At 56.6% G+C, this 12,020-nt stretch overlaps 1 pseudogene; it reads right to left on the bottom strand.

The window, feature by feature from the left end:
- The window catches only part of LOC140712652 (mediator of RNA polymerase II transcription subunit 28-like), a 30,182-nt pseudogene extending 18,950 nt beyond the window's left edge, over positions 1 to 11,232 (bottom strand).
- Between the last annotated feature and the right edge of the window lie 788 nt (positions 11,233 to 12,020).

Here is a 12,020-nt window from a genome sequence, read left to right as displayed (position 1 = left end):
CAAAATTCCAAGAGCTTTAGCCAAATATGAAGACAAAGAAAACAGTCCTCAAGAGCACTCCCACTTCTGACACCAGTTACAAACTCCAAGAACCCCACATCACCCTCAGGTTCTGTAATTTGATAGAAAGACTCACAAACCTCACTGAAAGCTGTTATACTTGTGGTTACAGTTTATCACAGAAGGAGGACACAGTTTAAAGTCAGCCAAGGAAGCTGCCCACAGGGCAGAATCCAGAAGAACAAGAGGCTTCTGTTTTCCTCTCCCCATGCGGTCAGGACAGTTTTTCTCTACTGGCATGCATATGTGGTGACACCTGCAGCACGGCCAGCTGGGGATGCTCACTTGATGATCTCTGTGCAGAGCTTTTACTGGGGCTCCACTATGTAGGCATGATTGATTGGTTGGTTGGTTGACTGACCGATGCTCACATAGTTGACCTTAGTCTCCAGCCCTCAGGACGTTGAGCTGTGTGACCAAAAGCCCCCACCTAACTACCATTGAAAGGTGACAACATGCTAGCAGCCCTCGCTCTCGGCGCCTCCTCGGCCTCAGCGTCCACTCTGGTGGCACTTGAGGAGCCCTTCAGCCCGCCATGGCACTGTGGGAGCCCCTCTCTGGGCTGGCTGAGGCCAGAGCTGGCTCCCTCTACTTGCTGGGAGGTGTGGAGGGAGAGGGGCCAGCAGAAACCGGGGCTGCGCCCAGGAACCAGGGCTGAGCATGGTGCTCGCAAGCCTGCACGAGTTCCAGGTGGGCGCAGGCCCCCTGGGCCCGCACTCGGAGCTGCTGGAGAGCTCCGCCGGTCCCAGGGAATTAAGGAGCTTAGCACCTGGGCCAGCAGCTGCGGAGTGTGTGCCAGGTCCCCCAACACTACCAGCCTGCCCGCACTGCACTCAAATTCTCCCCAGACTTCAGCCACCTCACTGCGGGCAGGGCTTGGGACCTACAGCCCGCCATGCCTGAGTCCCACCCCCACAGTGGGCTCCCGTGCCACCCGAGCCTCCCCGACAGCCACTGCCCCCTGCTCCGTGGTGCCCGGTCCCATCAATGGCCCAAGGGCTAAGGGCTAAGGGGTACGGGTGTACGGCTCAGGACTGGCAGACAGCTCCACCGGTGGCCCCACCTAAGCAACCACTGGGCAAAGGCAGCAGGGCTCCTGAGTGAGGTGGGAACTTGGAGAACTTTTATGTCTAGCTGGAGGATTATATATGCACCAATCAGCACTCTGTGTCGAGCTCAAGGTTTGTAAACACACCAATCAGCAGCACCCTGTCAAAACGGACCTATCAGCTCTCTGTAAAATGGACCAACCAGCTCTCTGCAAAACGGACCAATCAGCTCTCTGTAAAGTGGACCAATCAGCAGGATGTGGGTAGGGCCAGATAAGGGAATAAAAGCAGGCTGCCCAAGCCAGCCGAGCCAGTTCGCTGGCATCCTGTTCCGCAGTGTGGGATGGTTTTTGTTTGTTTGTTTGTTTGTTTGTTTTTGCTGTTTATGCTGAATCTTGCTGCTGCTTGGTTTTTGGGTCTCTGGCGCGTTTAAGACTGTAACACTCACCTTGAAGATCTGATCTGCAGCTTCAGTCCAGAAATCAGCAAAACCACGAACCCACCAGAAGAAAGAAACTGCGGACACATCTTAACATCTGAAGGGACAAACCAGACACCATCTTTAAGAAGTGTAACGCTCACCATGAGAGTCCGTGGCTCTTTTGAAGTCAGCAAGACCAAAGACCCATCAATTCTGGACACACTATCAAGTGTGTCCCACCCCCACTGTAAGTCATCCTGCTGGATTATCTGGCATTATCCAAGGTAAAGAAAGACAGTCCTGTCAGTCATGACATTCCAAGGGTTAGATATGACCTTCCAGAAGCCGAGGGAAGGGCTACACATCTTTTTGGATAAGGTTAAATTTTTTACCACACGAAGTGTGAGATAAAAATTACGGAAGGAGTTTAGGAGTCCCAGACCGTCCGCGTGTCTCTGATGCTGCATCGGGTGCATCTGCTGCAGGTCCCTCACAGTGATGGGAACCTGAGAAACAGGAGCACCTGGCTGTGGCATTTGAGGTCCAGGTTCCGGGGCACAGTGGGAACTACATATCCCAGGTCCAGAGCCTACCCCAGAGGCCGGGCACTGGAACTCAGGCTTTGAATCCTGTGTTCCTGTCACCACCTACTGCTGCCCTGATTCAGCTCTCCCACAGGAAAGGATGTGGCTGACCCAGCTCCATCTTCTCTCTACATCTCCTTGACACATATTAGAGGGTCCTGAGGGTTCTGGGGTGCAGCTCATAGGAGGAGGACTCTGTCCTTTTCCAGATTCCAGAAAGGAAGGAAGACACTGCTGGGAGTCTTCCCCACTGAGGGTGCCCTGGCCCAGAATCCCCTCCACTGAGGAGCAAAGATGTGTGTGTACACCAAGTGCTGTCCACTCAGTGTCTCGCCTTCGAGTGACCCCACTTGACAGTGAGCCCACTTACAAAGGTCCAGAACCACAGCAAGACGCTTTGCTCTCTGCTAAAGCAATGTTGATTTTTTTCTCTGTGAGTTTTGCGGCTATTGGTCGTTCAGTGACTTCAGTGGGATTCCAACAGCTGATAATTCTTAGATAATGTCCTGCAGTTTCCTAAAACATGACTCCCAGTGAGTGATTAAGGGCTTTAATGGTCATTAGCAGGAAGTGTAATCACATTATTTTGTTGTTGCTAATTAGTGTAATAAAGTTATCCAGAGACACAGCAACAACTTTGTCTTCTAAAATCATTTCCATGTTTTTCTCTTTTTTTTTTGTTATTAAGTGGTTACACAATATCTCAAATGGAGACCTAATGTAATTTTTAGGGTAGTGTTTTATAAATGTACGTTATGTAAATGTGAATCTTAGTAAACCATTTCCACATTATTTGATTTCTGAATACTGCAAGAAGAATATTTGTGTCATTGTTATTTAATAAGTTTCTTCATCCAGGAACCGGAGGTCTTTCATCCCCTGCCCTGTCATTTGATCTTTTTCCCAAATCATATGTTTCAGTGAGTCAGAAACCCATTTTCCCTCTTTTGTGAGCTAATATTGGACCTCCTATTGGAGCTAATATGTATCCGCCTCATATGGAGGAGAAGCAGCTGGGGGCCTCGTTCTCCTCCAGTTAATCTTCCTGGGGCGTTCTGCTGGGAGGCCATCTTAACCTTAACATAACAGGGGCCCGGGGGCCCTGAGCAGAGTTCAGGGGTCAAACTCGCCCCTCTTCAGCCTGTCCTGCCCTCGCCTTTGGTTCCACTGTGGTGGTGAGGTGATGACACTGTTGGTCCTATTGAAGCTGGAGGGAATTCTAGTTCTTGGGGTAGTGATTTCTACATGAAGCTCATTTGGAAGTGAATTCCCAGGGGGCACAGTTTCCTTTCCTTCTGTTCTGACAAGGGAAGGACATTACTTGGGTGTGGCCACCTATTAAAACCCTGCACCGGGAAAGTTTAGTGAGGGTTTTATAGGGGCTGACTCACATCGGCGGAGATGCAGAAGCACTGTTTTCTTCTATGGACCCAGAGATGGATATACAGTAGTTATAAGGCCAATTATGTTCAACTCATTAAAACTTGATTTTTAGGAAAGTTTGGGAAATATTCTCCACAAAACACTTCCCTTGTCCATCCATCGCAGGTGCGGGGGGTTGCCTGTGGGAGACCTGGCCTTGGTGCTGCCTGCCTCCCTCCTTCAGTCCCGAATCTAGCGCTGGAGGAAAAGCGGGCGGGGAGGGGAGGTGATGCTGTGCCCGGAAGGGTTAAAGAGCGGTGACTGACAGCGAGGACTCCTGAGCTCACAGGATGGCAGGTGAGAACAGCAGCGGCGTGCTGGAACTCCCTCCTTGTGAGAATAAAACTGCCTGAGATCCTGGGGACCCAAAGGGAAGGCTGGAGTGGGCAGCAGCTTGCTGACATCACGGCCCGAATTTCCACCTCATGTTCATACTCACTGCCCCTGGATCTGCACCTGTGACCCATGCAGAGGCACGAAGACACAGCTGCACATGCCCAGGGACATTCCAGACCTCCCCTTTCCCTCCGGCAATCACCGGCTAATCCCAGAACCCACCCCAGACCTTTCCTAATGACAGCTCTGCCCTAAGGCCAGGACGGGGAGATGGATGTGAGCTGCATCCTGTCCCCTTGTTGCTGACCCACAGCAACACTTGTCTCTTCTTAAACCTGGTGCCACAGTAGCAGCTTCTGAGCGCATCTGGAAGTCAGTCCCATTCACTGTCTACCCCAGGCAAGCCAGCTGCCCAAACTTGTTTCCCCAAAGCACCTCTCCTCTCCCAGGCCACTCACCCTATCATCTCTCAGGACCGGGGTGTCCCAGAGCATGCTTTAGGGGGTGACTGGAGATGGGACAGGGTCACTAGACATCCAGCAGGGACCCTGAACTCAGTTGTGACCCCAAGGGCGTGAGAGCCCGTTCTCCAGTTAGTCTCCCTGGGGCATGCTGCTGGGAGGCCACCCTAACCTTAACACAACAGTGCCCAGGGGTCCTGAGCAGAGTTCACAGGTCAAACCCACCCCTCTTCAGCCTGTCCTGCTCCAGACAAAACAGTGACAAAGACTTTCCAGGACCCCTGACAACCCTCCCTGCTATGTGGCCTTCACCTCCCACTTCCTGTGTCTGGTCTTGGGTGTAGAAAGAACCTCAGAGGTTAAACTGTCACCCTCACCCCCTCTCTGGCCCACCTCTGCCCCCAGCCACTGCCTGGTCACAACCGTGACAGCTGGAGCTGACAGTTCTGCTTCCTTCAGGGCAGAGTGGGCACTGGCCTGGAGACTCCAGTGTGTGCTGGGGCGCAGGCAGTCACCGTGCTCAAAGCTGCGTCAGTGGGGCTGCTGTGTGACTTGGACTCAGTCGCCAATGTCTGCTTCCCTCCAGTCCTCAAGCGCTGTCAGAGCTTGTCACTAGCAGGGACAAAAGTCACACCACCTGTAGGGGCACAGGCCTCCTTTGCGAGGACCCCAGATGATCCTACAGGGATGCTTGCCGCTGAGTGGGGCAGACACGGGGCTTTCACCAGCTGTAATTCAGAGCCCCTCTCTGCCTTGCAGTTCATCCCAACCCCCCTATTGCTCCATTCCAGGCCCACTTCCCCCCGAGATGCCAGAGCATGTGTCCTGTTTGTTCCCAGCCCAGAGCTTCCTGCCCCTGCTGCATCCCTAGCCTTGCCCAGGACTGTACCTGGAGCCTGCTGCCTGACGTTTGGCAGCTGTTCCTTTCAACACCTCAAATGGTAGATTCTGTCCACAGGTCACTCTTGGCACTTCAATTGCCCTCATATTTTCACCCCGACCCTTAGAAAAGCTGGACTTGGTCCTGTAAGAACAAATTCTGCTACTGCGAAGCTTCCATCTCCATCAACGAAACCCAGCTCATGGAGAGGGTGTGACAGGAGGCCCTGCACCACCACGGGGAGTTGCTCTGCTCAGGATAGGAGCAGGCGGGACGTCACGTGCACCTACAGCAGGAGCCAGAGCCTCTGCTCACAGGACGCTTGCTTGGGACCAGGGGCCGCTGGCTCCAAGAGGAACGACGCACCCCAAAGGCCCCTGTGCTCCTCATGGGCCACCTCTTTGGGGGTGCTGCTTCTGCCCTGGAAGTCCAGCCATTCTCCCTCCTCCACTCCCGGGCCCGAGCTGTCAGGGACACGCACAGGGCTCCAGCTGCCTTTTCGTCTAGCCAAGGGGGAGCCCTGTCTTTGGCCAGAGATTCTTGCCGCACTTCCATAAACACTACAGCCCATGCATGGCAGCCGGGAAGAGTGTCCAAGGCAGCCCTTCCTGGGGTCTTCTTCCTGGGACGCACAGATCTCAAACCACGGCCAGATGGGTCACTGTCTATTTCTGTAAAAGGGGTCATGGGCGCTCAGCCTGGCCTGTGTCCACATCATCCTCCACTGTCTGCGGCTGCCTCCACCCTCTGCTGACAGTGTGGGCACCTCACCGAAGAGGCTGAGGACGTTCACCAACCGGCCCTTTACGGAAAAGGCTGCTGGCCGCCAACGTAGGCCACTGGCCTCGTGGCCCGGCAGGCATGAGCGGCAGTTTTGTTTCTGGTGAGCACCCGCCCCACGGGTGTCTGGCGAAAAGATTCCCCAGTGCGTCCTGCAGCAATGGAGCCAGGTGCAAGACTCCAGTCCAGTTATGGACAACCTGCAGGCGACCTTGGAAAAAAGCAGAATTTTGACAAACGGCAGCTCTGACATCACTGATGTGTGTTCTCTGTCTACTTGTAGCTGCCCTGGCAGAACGGGGCACAACCAGAAGAAAAGAGCCTTCACTTGCTTGGACACCCAGGATACCCAGCCCACAGCCTGGCACACCAGCGTGCTATTGTGTCTCTTTCTAGCTACAGACGTCACAGGATGACGGCGTCAGGAGCCTGTGTCTGTGAGTAAATAAAACGAAAGACACCATCAGGTACCTGCAAAAACAACCCTGGCCCAGGTGAGGGACCGTTTTTTCTTGTCCAGAGACAGCTCCAGCCTGGCTTTCTGCCGCCTGCCCATCAAAGATGATGCATACCTGTCACCACTGCCTATCCCTGACACACCCAATCCAGGGCCAACGTCTGCTGCTTCGGACCCTGCCCTGTCACCCAACACAAGCCCACTCCTGTAACAAGTCCTCCTGCCCTTCTCTACCTAGAGGCCTCACTGCACAGCGTTTTCCCAAGATGTGCAGGCAACCTTTTGCTTCAGCAGGTAATAAAGCCGACACTGGCTGTTGGCAGGTGCTTCCCAGCAGGCTTTGGCAGGTGGGCATCCATACAGGTGACAGTTCTGTTGAAGGCATCGCTGTCACATGGCATGCTGGCCATGTGTCCTGTCCCCTCACATCCAGATCCCAAAGACAGTGCAGCGTCATTCCGATGTCCCTGTGGGCAGCAGGCCATTACTGGGACCCTCCACACCCTTGGACTGCTGATTTGAAGTCTTAAGAGCTGCCGCAACATTTTGACTGTGAATTAGTGACCATTTGGGGCAATATTAGTGTAACGTTTGGACGGACAGTGACAAAGACGGGACCAAGGCTTACAGCCCCAGCAGTTCCCACAGGGCTGAGACTGGAGCAGCATTGGAGGCTGACTCACAGGTCACCTGAAGGGAGGGTCCAGGCAAGCAGTCATCCCCCGCCTGGGAGCCACCCCAGGAGGCCGGACGCCCCCTCAGAGCCGGGAGGTGGGAGTCACCCGCCCGCTCTGCGACCTGGGCTGTGCTCCCAGCAGGGAAGCTGTGCCCAGCCATGATACCAGGTGACTGAGCCCCATCTCCAGGCCTGAGTCTGGCCTAGAAGCCCCAGTCCTTAGGGCCTGGTGCTAGGGCCCCAGCTCTGAGGTGGGCCCCTGTGGCGAGTCCAGGCTATGGCTCCTTCCTAAGTCAGACCCTGCGATCGTCCTGGCGCCCACCCCAGAGGAGCAGAGCCAGGGGCTGAGAGACACCTCTCCCCAGCATAGCTGAGAATGTAGGGTGGGAGGCTTCTCCCCTCCCTCCAGGTGAGCAGCAGGCAAGAGGGTTGGGGCAGAGGGGTCAGGCGCTCAGGCTCAGCGGAATGTCTCCCAAAGGCTTGGGGACCACAAGCCAGGCTGACCTCCAGGCCCAAACAGGACATGGAAGCAGAAGGCAAGGATGGCTGGGGCTGACTCAGGCTGACCACTGTCCCCAGTCCCACCCACATCACTGCTGAAACCTGGACAGGGGCTGGCTCTCCCCATCCCCTGTGGCAAGGCTCTGGGGTGACCCCTGCTGTCTGGGGCAAGTGGAGGTCCCTGTGGCCACAGAACCGCAGAGACAACCGGCTGCCTGTGCAAGATGGCCTTGCTCAGGCGGATTCAGACAGGCAATGTGGGCTCCCATGTTCTCAGGGCCACGGCTGGGATGAGAGTTGCAGAGGACAGAAGGCCCCGACCTCCAAAATCTTCCCGTGTAGCTGGGGAGACTGAAAGGGGCCCATAGCTGTGCCCTGCAGGGAGGGGTGCTCCGCCGATGATCTGGGCAGGATTGTGGGTGCCCTGCAGGGAGGGGTGCTCCGCCGATTATCTGGGCAGGATTGTGGGTGCCCTGCAGGGAGGGGTGCTCCGCCAATGATCTGGGCAGGATTGTGGGTGCTCTGTGGGGGGGGGGTGTTCCACTGATGTTCTGGGCAGGATTGTGGGGGTTGGGACAATGGGAAGGAAAAGGAAGGGGAGAGGAGAGAAGAGGGGAGGTGAAGGGAAGAGAGAGGAGGAGAAGAGAGGGAGGAGAGTTGCAGACAGGGCAAGGGCTGGTGCGCCTGGGGAAAGAGTGGGGCAGGGCAGTGAGTCTGGGTCTCCTTCAACTCCTTATTCCCTTCACCCAGGCTCGCCAGAGACTGGCTAGAACACCCACCCTGCTCCCTCGCTCCAGGCATCCCCAGCACATGTCAAATCTCTGCCACCAGCGAGAGTCCCTCGGGACTGCCTCCCGCCTGGGCTTCTCTCTGGAACCCACTGCCCAGTTGTTAGGGAAGCATCTGTGCTAACCCCACAACTCAGCCATGCCAGATCCTCAGAGCAGGAGTAAATGGATCCTGAAACCCACATCCACTGTAGGGGGAGGCAGGGGACTCTGGGGTTGGCTCCGAGCCCCTCTCTAGCGCTTCCTCTGAGGAACCAAGACACGGGGGCAGGGACAGGGGATTGGGCCACTCAGCTCAGCCAGCCGTGAGTGGGAGGACTGTGGGAGGCACCAGAGTGTCTGAGCCTGGAGAGGGCTTCCTGGAGGAGGTGGTGCCGGGCTGAGCCTTGAGGGTCGAGTTGGTCCGATAAGTGGGCAGCCCGATAGATGTAGGGATGGCGGATGGCTTCGTCTGCCCAGTACCTACAGATTGAAGGCCAGAAGTGGTATGTGATGGGAGTGGCTTGAAAGCAGCTCCGCTTTCACCGGTGAGGACAGCGGTGTTCAGACCTTTCACTGTGGGAACCTTCATTAAACTAAAGCTGACCTGGAGTTCCTGTCCATGAAAGAATGGAACAGTTGGTCACCGCCACCCAGTGTGTGCAGCTCTGTGCCAGGCTGTGCTGAGCCCTGGAAATGCTCGCCATGACCCATCGCACCGACCACGCACTCTTCTGCAGATGAAGAAGGTGAGGGCTTACACAGGGAGCTTCCCCAGGGTAAGCGGGGCAGGGTGCATGGCCTGTCTGCTGCGCTGCCCCTCCTGGAACAGCTCCTAAGTGGAGTGGGAATTCCGCAGAATCCCCAGGATCTGGCCAGCGACAAAGGAGTGAGTGGTCAGACGGGAGACTGAGGGTGCTGGGGCCCTTGGGGCATGGCCTGGCCAATGATGAGTCAGGCTCCCCAGCCACCTAGCTTGATGAGATGGAGGGCTGTTTGCTTGTTGGGCCCGTTTCTGGTTTTCATTTCTTAAGGAGAATACAGATAATGGGCAATGCGTGGAGCAAAAGGAAGGCAGAAAGACAGGTGAGTGCAGTGGGGAGACTGTGGGGCGTGCCTGCTGCAGGGCCGCTCTCCCCTACCTGAGTGCATCTGGGCTGGCTCGGGAGTTCCAGAGACAGCAAGCCGGTTGCCCTTCAGGAGAACCTGTAGATCCTTGGCCAGCAGCCCCCACTGTCCCTCTCTGCTGGTCACTGGAGTCTGAGCCAATAAGCCAGAGCTGCCCTGGGCCTCGGGGTTCAAAGAGGGCCTTCGGGGAGGGCTGACCGCGTGTGGCCTGAACGCACAGTCCAGGCAGCTGCAGCTGGTCGGGGGCAGGCACCTGGGCCTGGCAGGGTTGGGGGAGGGTGTGGCGGCCTCTGTGATGTGCTGCACAGAGGCCCCTCAGAACTGAGGCACGCATGGCTCGCCGGCCTGCTCACGACCGAAGACTCCTCCGCACATCACCTTTGGCAATGTGGCTCAGCGGAGGCAACTGTATCCAGAGACTATCCCAGGGTGGTCAGCTCCGAGGGTCATCTCAGCTCCAGAGCATCCCGGGTCACAGTGAAGTCGCTGCCTCGTCTGCCTTTTTTCGGGTGGTGTTCCCAAGAACACTTGGGGAAACCCCTGCGTGCAAACTCCGGTGCCGGAGGCGGCACCTCCTGGGGGATGGCAGGTGGGAGGGTGGCTCAGTGCCGGGCCAAGTGGGCCTGAGGGTTTGCGCACCTGGACAGCAGTCACAGTACAGTAGCAGGACTAGCCTTGAGACCCCAGCCAGGCCGGCCTCCAGGAGACAGGAGGTGAGGAGAGCGGCGCCCCCTCCCTCTGCTGGTGGAAACCTCGGGAGGTCCAGGGATGTCAGAAAGATGCATGCCCTCCTGTGAGCCGCGGGGGGCGGAGGGGCGTGGGTGATGACGCAGGCTGGCACCGGTGGACCCGGTCAGGAACAAGCCCATCTGACAGCCAGAGGGTGTGGGAGGGGCTCTGAGAGCAGGACTGTGGCGCCTCCACCCCTGAGAAGGTCTCCTGACCACCGGCGCCCATCTCTGCCCTCTCCTGTCTCTCCAGGTGGCAAGGTTAGGAAGCCTGACCTTCCCCAGACCCCCTTGCTGTTGGGGCCAGGATGTGGGTGGGGAGGCGGGGGCTGACCTTCCCCAGGGCTGGGTGAGGGCCCCATGCATGGCTTCTCTGTGCGGGCTCCAGCGGGGTCAGGCCCTGCATGCCATCATCTAGACGGCTGCTCTGGGGAGGCAGCCTGGCGTTGCACTGGTGTCCTGGGTGCTAGACACTGCACTCTGCCACCCGCCCTCAGAGCAGGGCCTGCTGGGGCCAGGCAAGGCACTGCAGCTGCCTTGGGGTGACCTGGAGGCCACAGCGTCCCTCAGAGCCCCCATATTCCTTTCTCTGGCCTCCCAAGCATCTCAGGTCTTACTCCCATTCTGCTTGAGGAAGTTTCTTTTCTCTACACTGACCCCGGATGATACAGTCTCCCACACAGAAGACTGGAGATGATTCTTAGGAAGATTCCACAGGGCCTGCAGATGGTGGGGACACCAGGGACACCAGACACAAAAGCAGGTGCCATTGGATCCCAACTGAGTATAGGAGTTTCAGTGAAACGCCTGCCCACAGTCAGTACCGAGGCTGCTTCTACCCAGACCTGCTTCTCCCTCAGACTGCCTGCAGCCAGACTCCACCCCTACCAGGAACAAGAACCACCTCTGTGAAGAAGCTAAACTGGTCCACAGAAAAGGCGCGGAGAGACTGGAAGCCCGGCCAGCTGTCCCCTCGCCCCATGATCGATGCTACCTCCTGGTTGCCCAGGCTGACCGCAGCTCTCTCCTGGACCATTGGAGCCTGGGTGGCTGGGGGTGGAAGAAGCTGCCTGAGCATCTTCAGCAAGGAAGGAAGGTCAAGGAAGAAGGGAGGGAGGGAGGAAGGGAAGAAGGGAAGGGAAGGGAGTCAGAACAAAGGAAAATGAGGAAATCAGAGGAGACAGAGATCACAGGGAGCAGAGGGACTTGAAAACACATGTCAGCGGAACCCAGCCAGCAACGAAACGAAGGAAGCAGAGAGCGGCTGTTTGGATGGGCTCCGAAGTTACCCCGCGGGGGAGGACACTGCAGTGTGCACACATCGCAGGCCCCATCCATGTGGAGCCCCAGAAAATGCAAAGTGGGGGATGCAGCCAACCAGCGAGGGGCCACAGGGCGGGGGGAGCTCTGGGGATGACAGCGCGGTGACAGGCGATGGGCGGAGGCATTGGTCAAACGTATCACACTGACTTGAGTGCAGCTTACTGTGCAGCAGTTATACCCCAATACAGTTGTTTAAAAATGAAATAAACAACCAACCATATGTGATGTCCCTGGAGAAGCCTGAGAAGATGGGGCCTCACAGAGTGAGAACGGGGTGGTATTTTTAAAAAGGAATGACCAGGCCAGGTGGTGGCTCATGCCTGTAATCCCAGCACTTTGGGAGGCCGAGGCAGGAGGATCACCTGAGGTCAAGAGTTCAAGACCAGCTTGGACAACATGGGGAAACACTGTCTCTACTAAAAATGCAAAAAATAGCCAGGCGTGGTG

This window comes from Chlorocebus sabaeus, chromosome 10 (assembly GCF_047675955.1).
Source record: "Chlorocebus sabaeus isolate Y175 chromosome 10, mChlSab1.0.hap1, whole genome shotgun sequence".
NCBI classification, from domain to species: domain Eukaryota; kingdom Metazoa; phylum Chordata; class Mammalia; order Primates; family Cercopithecidae; genus Chlorocebus; species Chlorocebus sabaeus.
The sequence above is the reverse complement of the archived record's forward strand: the minus strand, read 5'-3'. Positions and strand labels throughout refer to the sequence as shown.